Source organism: Cricetulus griseus, chromosome 5, assembly GCF_003668045.3.
Source record: "Cricetulus griseus strain 17A/GY chromosome 5, alternate assembly CriGri-PICRH-1.0, whole genome shotgun sequence".
NCBI lineage: Eukaryota > Metazoa > Chordata > Mammalia > Rodentia > Cricetidae > Cricetulus > Cricetulus griseus.
In genome coordinates this window covers 176,273,348-176,283,621 of record NC_048598.1, presented here as the reverse complement: position 1 = coordinate 176,283,621, position 10,274 = coordinate 176,273,348, and the positions used below count along the sequence as shown (strand labels likewise).

At 40.9% G+C, this 10,274-nt stretch overlaps 2 pseudogenes; both read left to right on the top strand.

Moving 5' to 3' along the window:
* The first annotated feature begins 2,806 nt into the window (after nt 1-2,806).
* Nucleotides 2,807-3,370, top strand: LOC118238945 (annotated as a pseudogene).
* A 3,583-nt stretch (nt 3,371-6,953) lies between these two features.
* On the top strand, nt 6,954-7,391 carry LOC118238944 (annotated as a pseudogene).
* The last annotated feature ends 2,883 nt before the right edge of the window (nt 7,392-10,274 follow it).

Genomic DNA, 10,274 nt, shown 5'->3' with positions numbered 1-10,274 from the left:
ACCCAAGACAAGAGCTCCCCTCCCAGTCTTTGTGCAGCACCTGAGACTCCAACAGGAAGGGGCTGGTACCTCAAAGACTATTGGCTGGATGAGTTCCAACAACAGGGTGGGACAAAAGAAGCTGGAATGCTGGCCCTGTCCAGGCTGACCAGACTCTGAGGAAACTTCTAGGGCTAGAGACATGTGGATATTAGTTCGAACAATTTATAAGGAAGGACCACCTGGGATGAGCCAATTTAAACTTATCCCATAATGCAGATTTTTGATAGAAAACCTGTAGCTAATTCCTGAAGCAGACTGCAGTTGACTTTAAATCCAACACAAAAATTAGACTAGGGAAAAAGTGTAAAATAAGTTTAGGGGATTTTTATCTGTCTGTGTATTTGAAAGTTTTTGCCCCATGGTCTGGTAATTGAGGGAGGCTAATACAAAATCAGGGAAAGAGAGAGAGAAAGAGAGAGAGAGAGAGAGAGAGAGAGAGAGAGAGAGAGAGAGAGAGAGAGAGAGAGAGAGAGAGAGAGAGGAGAGGGAGAGGAGGGAGGGGAGGAGGGAGGGAGGGAGAGAAAGAGAGAGAGAACATAAAGATGACTGGGTAAAGGTGACAAATATCTGACAAGAGTCTGATGGGGGATATGATAAAGTACATTGTCTGAAAAACAGTAAACCTTATAAATTTCTTTTTGTTCTATAGAAATGAAAGATCCCATGCTCAAATATTAAGGAACAAAAGGGAACCTGAGTCAAAAAACAGCCACCACTAACACACTCGGTCATTTCCTTTCCTCACTCAGAAGGACCACACACTCCTCTGCTCAGCCTTTTCTCTCTTAGTCATGTCCATCCCCAGTGAAAAACATGTCTCTCAGGCTAAAATGTTCCTCTAAGATTGCCAGGGAACCTGTGACACAATTCCCATAACAAATAAACAGGGAAAAAAGTGTATTAAAACTGCAGGTTTATGAAGCTGAAAATTTCTATTTTATTTTGGAGTGAGAGATAAATGTTCAGAAAAGAAAATTTGTTTTTGTCATCTCTGCTTACAATGCACAGTCCTGGATAATCAAGGGTCTGTGTTCAAACAAGTTTCTTCCTATAGAACAGCTGAGCACTAGGACCCTGAAATCATGCTGGGGAAACATCAACTGGAATTTCCCCTAATGCTTTGCCCTTATCACAGCTGATATCAAAGTGTGATTATTTCATTTTATACACCTCTTCCTGTAGTTATGGAATCAATATAATATTTTATATACCTTCAATTTCTAAGAATTGTGATGATGCCAATCTAAACATTCATGCTTACTTTTATGTGAATTTATGTTTGTTCTAGTCTGCTGCAAGTAATGTTACTAGATCATGACTATGAGAAACTGTATGTGAATATCATCCAGCAGTTCTTGTGATAAGAAACCCACTGATCTGACACCATCTAACTGTGAAAAGGTCATAGAAATGAACAAAGACCATGCAGCAGAATCTAATATCCACCTTGCAGGTTTGGATGGATCCTATAGATCAGCCATACTCCTGATCAGAAGCACCTCCCATAACAGATCTACCTGATGATTATGGAGCACAGAGTAGTGGGGGATGACCACACCTCAGCCATTCAGAGCCCCAAAGAACAGGTTCAAAGTCAGAACAGCAAGCAGTGGCAGAGGGAGAGAGACACCACATCTGTCTGAAGTTTCTTCCTTCGCTTACCCACACATAACCATGCTAAATGAATGAAACCTTGTAACAGAAATGATTTGGTCACCAAAGGAGTCAAAGCTGAAGTGACTTCAGATCAATAGCTGACTGCATATGGTTGCTTTAAATGAAGTCACTTTCCTGCAAGTGCCCCAGAAACAATCATGTCATAGTGCATAAGAATTCTTAGCCATAAAATGTTTATATAACTGTTGAATTAATTAATCCATTAAACAATTACTTCCCACTCTCCATTATAATACAGGGTAACAATTTTAGGGGGCTCTTGAGCCTGAATCCACAACCACCAAGAAAGTCCTACATCCTCAGGGGATTGGAGAGACAGGAAGACATAGACCATGGCACAACAGACCAGACAACAAACTCCTTTCTGTCCTGTTGAAACCAGAGACATGGATCCTATAATTAGTTTGAGGAAATTAATAGTACAATTGCCAAGGATGTTAACTAACAAACCCCAAACACAAACATGTGGCGTATATGTAAATGTGGTTTGGGATGTGCCTAGTATTTCACATGGATGAGCCTCTATACTAATAATGTTTATTTAATATATATTATGCATATGTATGTACTTAATATGTATATGTATTCTATAATGAGGATAAAACTTGTGTCTTGTGCAGGCTAAACTTTCTCACCATGCTGTCCCAGCCCAGTGTCATTACATTAATTTAATGTACACTTCACTATGGATTCATCTTTACATTAGTTACCCTTGAATTTTCAAATTGTAAGTTTTAATTTTAACCTCAGTGAACTTACTGTATAATATCTGATAAGATAAGCAGTGAAGAGTTCGTCTATGAAAAGAAAAAATAAGTTAAGGATGGTGAATCTTTTTATAAACAAATAATGATTATTTCAATGAAAACATCGTCCTCATTGCTTCATTTTCTTCCAGAAATTTGCACCATTACCTGCTGTCTCTAATGCTCTCACACACCAGAGAATAATATATATCAGGAAGATATGCAAATACGGCCTCCCTCTGCTCATAAAAACCAGCCCTGCCCTCACCCTGCAGGTCAGGCAGAGGACTCTAGCCCTGTCTTCCCTTTCACTGAGCAGCACTGAAAACACGACAATCAACATGGGGTTGGAGCTGCACTGGGTTTTCTTTGTTGCTCTTTTAAAAGGTAGATAACACGGGATTCTGAGTGTGTGAGGAGACATGAGACAGAGAGACAGTAGACTTTGTGACAGTTTCTTCATCTGGGTCCTCTCTGTTTGCAGGTGTCCACTGTGAGGTGAAGCTGGTTGGGTCTGGTGGAGGATTAGTGAAGCCTGCAGGGTCACTGAAACTCTCCTGTGTGGCTTCTGGATTCACTTTCGGTGCTGCCTGGATGAACTGGGTCCGCCAGGCTCCAGGGAAGGCACTGGAGTGGGTTGCTCGCATAGAACCTAAAAGTTATAATTATGCAACCCATTACTCAGATTCGGTGAAAGGCAGATTCACCATCTCCAGAGATGATTCCCAAAGCATGGTCTACCTGCAAATGAACAACCTGAGAATGAGGACACGGCCACTTATTACTGTACAAGTGACAAGGTGAGTAGTTTTCAGTGTGAGCCCAGACAAAAACCTCCCTGCCGGGTTCCCATGACCAGCAGGGGGCGCTCAGCATTCATAAAGCCCTGGTTCCTACATAATTGATTTATTTTTTTCTGTTTTATCTGGGTGTCCTCTCCATTTACTGTTTTATTGGGGGGATCCTTTTAATAATATATATATATTATTAAACAGCCACTTACAAACTCAAAAATAGTTAAAACGTAAAATAAAGAAAATGCTGTTTTTGGTGATCATTGGCTTATTGGAATGCAGCTCACAATCTGAGAACCTTGTGTAGACAAGGAAGATTAGCAGGTCAAGGGTAGTCTCAGGACACAGCAGGTTCCAGGGCACTTGTGACCATTTGATACCTTGTTTTAACTAGGAACAAAAGGAAACCATGAGGCTCCTTTAAACAGTCTTACTATCAGGATTACTTCCAGGGTCCTGGATGATTCAATGGGTCACAAATAAAACACCTGTGTCTCTAGAGTTGAGATCCTCTTCCTGGGTGCTCCCCTTCAGGAAGAGCCTGCATGACGTGAAATATTGGAGGACAATTGCTTGAGAAACTTTGCAGCTGTCACTGAGAAGTCCATAGTGTGTCAGTGATGCATTCAAGGATCAGATCTCCCTGAAGCTGAGCTCTGCTCCCACTGAAGACACAGCCCTGCCTTACACTGCAGCAGACACAGTGAGCAGGTTCCTTGTGTGGCCAGAAACAACCTTAATCTGAAGATGTTCAGGACCAGCAGGGGGCGCTGTAGACCCAACTTTCACTAGGAAAGAAAATATAGTAGATGAGAGAAACATCTGGAGAGTGAGGAGTTCTCTGATACCCTAAGGTTTCCTCTCCTGACCTCAAATAATTGCCAAGACCATGTAATTCTCCTGATGTAGCTACTATGACAAGACTCCAAACTTAGTAGAATAAAAATTATTTGTTAATTAACATTGCCCACATGGATGTGTGTTTAAGGGAAACCAAGGAGGAAGGAACAGCCAAGTTTTTAGACCATGATTTCTCACTGGTCTGGAATCTTCTCTCCTCTTAAGACTGTGAACATCATGTACAGATCTGCCCAGCTCTGTGTTTTCTAAACCAAAATCTCCCAATACCATTGTCTCTCCTGTGTCTATGTCATGTGCAGAAATCTATGAGCTGACCTGTATTCTATTCTGCTTGACACTAGTTGCTAAACACGGAGGCCAACACTGTTCCCCCACGATATCCTAGAGCTCAGCTGGGTCATCTACAGTTCTGGACCTGGAGCCCATTCAAATGTGAATTAGTAAATTAACAGATATAAGAGCCACAGGTTCAATTGACCTGTCAGCATGTCAGTTACCACTCAAACAGTGAAGGCTGCACACAAACAATCTGGTGTCTTTAATTATAATTAAATATATTGACTGAGAAATCAAACAGATGTGCATCCCATATGTTAACTTCTGTAGCCTCTAGAAAAGGAAAGCCTGACTTAAGGACCCCTGGAGAATTAGGAATTATAATTTTCTGGGACAGGTGACTGAGAAACAAAAGAGAAGTGGATGTGTGATGGAAGTGAGGACGTCCTTCTGGGAGGTTGAGCAGGTCACCTGGAGAACTTGTTTCCTGCCTGGGGCCCAGACTACAGCAAGACAAGGCTCAAACAGAATCCATGGAGTCAGGGTCTTTGGCATTTTAACTGAGGGGCTTTAAGGAAAAGACTTGCACACTCTATGGATGGTTTGTTTCCTTCTTTATGCTTTTTCTGAGTTCTATTCTCTTGTCTCATTTCTATCCAGAAATGTCCTTTCTTTCTCTATTAATGTTTTCTGCCTCCTGATTCTTATTTTCCCTTACAGTGTTTATACCCCAGCAAAATCTTTCAAGCAATATAAAAATTACAATATAGTTACACTCAGATTTTCAAGAGAATAATTACAATGAATATAAGCAAATAAAACAGCATATTTTCCATATCTCTTATATTATTAGACATTTTAAATATTACAGATGAGAAGAAAATTTTCAATGTAACCCATGTACAACCATACCCAAGCAACCTGTTATAGATTAACAGCAAAAGCAAGCAAGGTATTCTTCTCAGGCTGTTCTTTAATTGGGAGACTGCAATTTGTGGCTACAAAGAAAGGATCAATCATTTAATTCTTTATCTTGAAAGGTAATCTCATAAGAAATCTTAAAAGAACTAAATATCTAAATTTATACATGAAAACCATAATCACTTTTTATATCAGAGATTAAGGAAGAAATTTGTACAAGATATTAATCATATTCTTTGGTCATTAACCCTCCTGAACATAAAGCCATGTCAGCCAATAAAAATGAGGCTGCTTTGTAATTGTGACCCTAACCTAATGAATTTATAACTCAATTATGTGTCCTTGTGAACTTTAGTTATTTTCTGGAACATTCTATCTCAAATCTGTTATCAAATCATCTAATCCAACCTGTATTTATGTTCAAGCTTGTTTGCAGCTTTGATGCACACCAAAACCTGTGAATGCATCTTTCAACATTAAGATTGAAAGAATTTGAGACAACTTGGCTTCAAGGGACTCAATTGTTTTCCTTATTCATTAACCTGAACTACAGTCTAAGTAGCCATGGAGGTGAAACTCATAAGCCCTAGCTGTGTGGCACTTCCTTTTTTCATTATCAAAAGAATATTTAAACTATGTTTATTATTATCAATTAGGCAGTACAGCTTAAGAAGAAATCATATTCAAAACAATGCACAGGTAAAAATGTCCAGTAGAATGGGATGTTTACACATGAGAACACACTGTATTACAGGCAGTGGGGGTCTCCCCACACCCATTCACACCATGCCAGGTACCAGAGAAAGATGGCAGCAGCAAAAATGAAAAGGAACAGCAGAAGCTAAAAACATCTTTTAGTCTGTAGACTCCAGGTTTTGCCTATCAGAAATTCACCCATCCGGGCTTCATCTCCTGGTGAGGTGACAACTGAACCTCAATTTCCACCTACTGCTCCTCTGACAGGGCCACCTGCAGACACAGAAGTCAAAGCTCAGCTCCCCTTGAAGTTCAGCTTCTCAGTCACTCCCGATTTCTATGGACAAATTGGTAAACGTGCAGCAAAGGAAAACAGAATTAGATGATACAACAAGAAATACACAGGCTGTCTGGAAAAGACTTTTACATGTGATTAGCTGCACACTGGAATTCAGGCATGTCACATGACGTCCAAACAGAAAGGGAGTTTCCCAACCTCAGGAAGCAGCTGCTCTCAAAGCTATAGCTATGCAGGGAATTTTATGTTCATCAAGGATGAGGTCCACACAGCAGTGCCAACTCCTACAGAAATGAGCATGGGAAAGCAACGTCACTGAGGTTTGTAATCACAGACATGGAGAATTGAGTTGAAATGAATATGAAAATAAGTCTTTATAGAAAAAGGGATAATAGGAGATGATTTGAAAATGATATAATTTATAAAATATTCCCCAATATTAACTTCATGATCTGATTCCTCCAGCACATTCACAGATAACCCAGGATCTGACACCTACAGGCTCCACTACAAGCTTTCTATAAAGCAGAAAGACATGCAAATGGGCCCTCTCTCTGCTCATGAAAAGCAGCCCAGTCCTGACCTCACAGCTCAGGCAGAGGAGCTCAGCTGTGGATCCCAAGACTTCACTCAGGGATCAGCATGGAGTTGGGGCTGAGCTGCATTTTCCTTGTTGCTCTTTTAAAAGGTAATTTATGGAGAGCAGTAGATGCTGACTGTGTGAGTGGACATTAATCTGAGGGACAGTGGACATGTGTGATGATTTCTTGATCAGGATATTTTGTGTGTTTTCAGGTGTTCAATGTGAAGTGAAGCTGGTGGAGTCTGGAGGTGGCCTGCTGAAGCCTGGGATTCACCTTCAGTGACTACTGGATGAACTGGTTTCGCCAGGCTCCCAGCAAGGGGCTGGAGTGGGTTTGAAAAATTAATCAAGATAGCAGTACCACATACTATGCATCATCAGTGAAGGGCCGGTTCACCATCTCCAGAGACAATGCCAAGAACACTCTGTTCTTGCAAATGAACAGTGTGAAGTCTGAGGACACTGCCACTTACTACTGTGTTAGACACAGTGAGTGATCTCAGTGTGAACCCAGACATAAACCTCACTGTGTGGCCTCTCACGGCCACCAGGGGGCGAACAGCACAAACTGAATAGGTTCATCCCACAGACTATAAAGATGTAACTGAGCAATCTTCTCAGCAGCTTAGGCTCCTTTCATCTTCTAGTTCCCAAGAAAGTCTCTCTAAATATTTGTGCTGTGGGTTAATGTTGTCATCAAAATATCTCCTGTGTTTCTGCTGTTATATAAGAAACATGGATGCTCCTGTGTCTTTTTTCTCAGATTCAAGCAGATCCTCAGTCAGATTTCTTTATTAGAGTATCATTATATTTAAGGGGAAATCAAGGGCAAGACAGGGTCCATTACAGGTGCACAAATTCTACCAAGGCTCAAACCTCCCCTCCCCTCCCTGACAATGGTGCACATCAGGTTCAGACATGATCCAGCTGTGCTTTTAGCTAATTCAGTTTATTTCTCCATGAATTTCATCTCTGCTCATCATGAGATTTTTATAAACTTGTCATTCAGGAATGTTAGTTCAGTGTCTGTGTGTAGACGGCATTTCAAGGATGGTTTATTGTCTTCTAATTGACCTGAATATGGGAACACACCACCAGGAAGGCATTGAACATCTGCATCTGATCACATGATAATGTTCATGAGAAGTGAGTTCTACTTACCTAGAAAATCTCTCACACACAATTGGGCATTTTATGTAAATCTAACAGAGATCACTTTGGGTCTGGGGGTGTCCCATTAGCATTGACAGAGCCAGATCATTTCTCTAAGAGCCACAGAAATTCCAGCTCTGTTCTCTGAGAATTTCCTCTCACTGTGCAAAAAACTGAGAAAGTTTGTCTTAGTAACTTTTCTGTAGCTGAGATAAAACAGCAAGACCAAAGCTGTGATGAAAGAAACATGTAAGGAAAGAAACAACTTAGTTGGGATTATTGTTTCCAATAATCCAGTCCATGGTTCACAAACTAAAGGCTGAGTGGCTGAAGCAGACATTGATGGCTCAAGGTTTGATCCACAAGCAGGCAGCAGAGAGGCAGACTGACAATGCATTGAATGTGAAGAACCTTTAAGCCTTCCTTATTGACTCACTTTCTCCAAGTAAGAGGAGGCATAGTCTGGACAATATCCCTGTGGTTCTCATAGAATCACAGACAAGGAAGCACCGTATGTATTTCTTGGGAGCCCTTATGGCGGCGTCTCCATTGCTATGAAAAAACTGTATCTCAAATAGTAACAGCCCAAGGATCAGGAATAAATAAACAAGACACAAATATGAGATTTGCAGGAATGAAGAAATGGATACACATCCAATCAGCCAAGTAAATATCTATAGGTATTATTGTATGGATTTTTCAAGACACAACTTCTCATTGAAACCAATATTAATAGGGATATCTCCAAGAGCCAATAATTAAAATCTGAACCACCTGCCATGTCTTACTTTGCAAGGACATAGGAAGGAAACTTCAGTGTAAACACAGACACAATCCTCCCTGTGCTCAAGACCAGTAGAGACAATGAAGTACTACTGAGGCTGCTGGGAACTAGCAGACATCCCTTGGAGTATAGGAGGTTGGGGACTGTCCAATGTGGTTCCTCACAAACAGGCTTACAGCTGTTTAGATGTTGGAATAAGTGGCTTCCCCTTCCTGCTCTAACAATCCTTTAGAGGCCCCCTGCAATGTCACATTCTATAACTACTATTTGTTTGGTTTCTAATAAGTGTATCAGTTTTTACCCATGGGGAATCTAAAGCATCCGTTTGGCACATTATATATGATGAAATAAACATAAGAATAAACCTTTCCATATCTTTCAATGAATCTGTCATGCTAATAGTTGGTGATGGTTATTAGCTCAATTGGAAATCTAAGGGAATTCTAAATCATCTGAAAACCATTCTTGTTATTTATTTATTTATTTATTTATTTATTTATTGGTTTTTCGAGACAGGGTTTCTCTATGTAGCTTTGGAGCCTATCCTGGCACTGGCTCTGGAGATCAGGCTGGACTCAAACTCAGAGAGATCCACCTGCCTCTGCCTCCCGAGTGCTGAGATTAAAGGCGTGCACCACCAACATCCGGCCCATTCTCTTTATTTTATCACAGGTGGAGGAGTAGCCAGAGCTTCCATGATTAATGTTATTCTACACAGTTGGTGGAACAACAAGTGGTCTATATTTCAGGCTTCCAACATGTGATTGTCTGTAATAGGGCACACATGGTTATTATTTTTCCCACAATTATTGTTTGAGATTTGCATCCTTGTAAAGATTATTTTCTGACTCAGTGTCCCATGTAGTGATGCCTTTGAAGATGTTTTCTGTACCTTCAGCTTGTGGAAACGTCTGAGTGACCATTGGGGGAAATGCTGGCCACACCCGCTTGAAGGCTGGCACAGGTGACGCTGACCACCCACACTTGGGCGTGGTCAGAGTGATATAGCAAGGCTTTAAATATGAGGGTCACATGAATGCTGCTCTCTGTTCCCTCTCCTGCCTTGTGGTAAAGGACTGGCTCCGTAGTCTGAGTACTTCCTAATAAGCCATCTGTTTTTCACACTAGTTCTGACTCCATTGTGATCTGCATTAATTGTTGGGCTCATGTGAGATGATGTCACCTACAGTCTCTTTCTAACTCCTTTCCATTGGCCACAGAGGTCCTCATCACAGTTTTCTGCTAGTGTTTTCCTGTTCACATTGCCTGCATGCTCACTGCTGTGATCTCTTACTCAGCTGAAGGTAGGAAAGCTGGAGTGTTTACCTGTGAGTTAGAGAAGATCAATGGGAGAAGTGATGGTCTCTGTTGGTTCAGGGTTAAGGATTACTGTTTTGAAGAATCTGGAAAATGAAAAGAAAGTCTACTTTTCCAGGCCTTAGCC